This window comes from Petaurus breviceps, unplaced genomic scaffold (genome assembly GCF_028583685.1).
Source record: "Petaurus breviceps papuanus isolate PSGF00001 unplaced genomic scaffold, PetGlider_PUasm1.0 128, whole genome shotgun sequence".
Lineage (NCBI taxonomy): Eukaryota > Metazoa > Chordata > Mammalia > Diprotodontia > Petauridae > Petaurus > Petaurus breviceps.
This window is the reverse complement of record NW_027185664.1, coordinates 8,946,376-8,948,398: the sequence shown is the minus strand read 5'-3', so window position 1 is coordinate 8,948,398 and position 2,023 is coordinate 8,946,376. Positions and strand designations below refer to the sequence as shown.

The window sequence follows — 2,023 nt, the reverse complement described above, 5'->3', positions numbered from 1 at the left end:
AAAAAAAAAAAAAAAGAAATACAAACGGAAATCCATCAGGCACCTCATTTTCCCTCAAACCCTCAGATATTATCTGAACCACTAACAGTTCAATCGTTGCCGGTTTCTGCCCTAGGAGGCACTTTTTAATTTATTATAGTTTCAATTTCTTCAGTTCTTTCTTTCTCTTGCTCTCTTTCACACACAGGGCAAAGCAAGTTTATACTAGGCTGCAAATACACGTGATGCAAAAAGGCTGCCAAGAGGAACATTTTTCTTTTCCATACATAAACCAACTCAAAAAAAAATTTTGGGGGGGGGAGGGAGGTTGTCTCCTCTGTTTGGGTTCTTCCTCTAACTGTAAACTGAACATACTTTGCCCCCCCCTTTTTTTTTTCCACAGAGTATTGCTACAAACTTCGCAAGTAAGCATTTGGGGAGGATTGTTGTTTTGTTTGCTTTTTACACTCGAGTTTCCAGGGGCTGCTCAGTCCCCTTTCCCCCAAAATATGTTTAAATTCGATATTTACTGCTACAGGGCCTACAGGCTACAAAAATCTATTTTCCCGTCACTTTTCAGGTTAAAATAAAGCTTTATACTTCTCAAGTTTCGTTATACACGCGTGCCTTATGCAGTATCTGTAATATATACGTTTCAACGTGTGTTGAAGTACACACATTAAACACACCCTGTTATTTCTACATGTGCGAGTACAGACAATAATGCAGGCACACACTTTTTTTTTCTTCTCAAATTGCTATCATTTCACAAGTTGCTCCTTTTGCTTTCATAACACATTAGGATCAATATTTCTTCAAAACAACAAATTAAATTAAAAGACAGTTTACTCTGACAGCAAATTGTAACTTTACCTTAAATGGCCACAAATATTCTCACAATATTCCAAGGAAAGAGACTTTTGAAAAAGAGAAAATCTTCTGCAAGTGCTTAGTATCTCACATGTGTGTATCCCCCAAAAAGTACTTTTTAACTGGTACTCAGTCCTGCTTCAGAGATATTCCACAGATCACAAGATCATGCACCTGGCTCTGATTTTTGCATTTTCCACCATAAAACAAATTCAAAAAAATTTCAAAAACACCCACCAAAAAAAAAAGGAAAAAAAAAGAAAAAGCCAACAACTTTTTTTCTCCCTTTTCCTTATTGTTTCTTTTAAAAAAAAATGTAAACAAAATAGTTAATAATTTTCCTCAAACAAATCTTGTTGGTTGGGTTTTTTTTTCTTCGTCTCCTATAAAGTCTTAAACTTGTTCCAAGTTTAGAGATTTCTCATCATCATCATCATCATCACCATCATCATCACCATTGACTCCCCCGTGGAGTCACATTGATAATAATAGGTTTCCCTGAAAGATACATTGTAATCCATTCACATCCGGGCACTGCGGGGCTTATAAAGAGAAAAGCGCTGCTGCTGCTGCCGCCCGCCGCTGCTCTTACAGACAATGACTGGGGAGGGGAGGGGAGGGAGGAGAAGAGCCATAGAGTGGTAAACATTGGGGCTAGACAAGCACTCAAAATGGCGTCGAGGAGCCTGTCTCCGCCTCCTCTCGGAAGGGAGGGGGCGGCCCGTGGAGCTCGGGCGGGGGGAGGGCTGAAGGAGCGAGGGGGCGGGGCCAGGAGGGGAGCGGGAGGCCGTGGCTGCCAGCCGCGCTTGTGCTGCTGCTTTCACCCCCTTTCTCTCCTCCTTTATCTAGTGTTTATGTGTGTACATGTGTGTCTATGTGTGGGCACATACACACACACATGTATTTTTGCGAGGGCTGAATTTGGAGAAGAGGTCGGGGGAGGGAAGGGTTTGCATTTTTTTAAGGGAAGTCACTGGATCAATATTCCACAGACTTGAGCAGAAGTCTTGTTTCCACGCCCTCTCTCCCTGCCCCCCAACGCTCGCACACCCGCATTCATTCCACGTGTGCTCCCGTAAGGAGGGTAGAGAGACCCCCCGGGGTCCGGGGGCGGGGTGGAGGTGTCTTGCGAATCCACGAACTTCGTGGGTGAAGCTGGGGGAGAAGGCAGGGG

The 2,023-nt window shown here is 43.4% G+C and overlaps 1 protein-coding gene across 4 annotated transcripts in view; it reads right to left on the bottom strand.

The window, feature by feature from the left end:
* The window catches only part of LOC138171996 (transcription factor 4), a 450,737-nt gene extending 449,256 nt beyond the window's left edge, over positions 1-1,481 (bottom strand). For 3 of the 4 annotated variants that reach the window (XM_069101609.1, XM_069101625.1, XM_069101630.1), the window contains exon 1: positions 853-1,481. The gene's annotated coding sequence lies outside the window, so the exon portion shown is untranslated. Of the gene's footprint in view, positions 1-43; positions 89-852 lie in introns of those variants that run through there. The other variant, XM_069101620.1, reaches the window with a different exon arrangement.
* Between the last annotated feature and the right edge of the window lie 542 nt (positions 1,482-2,023).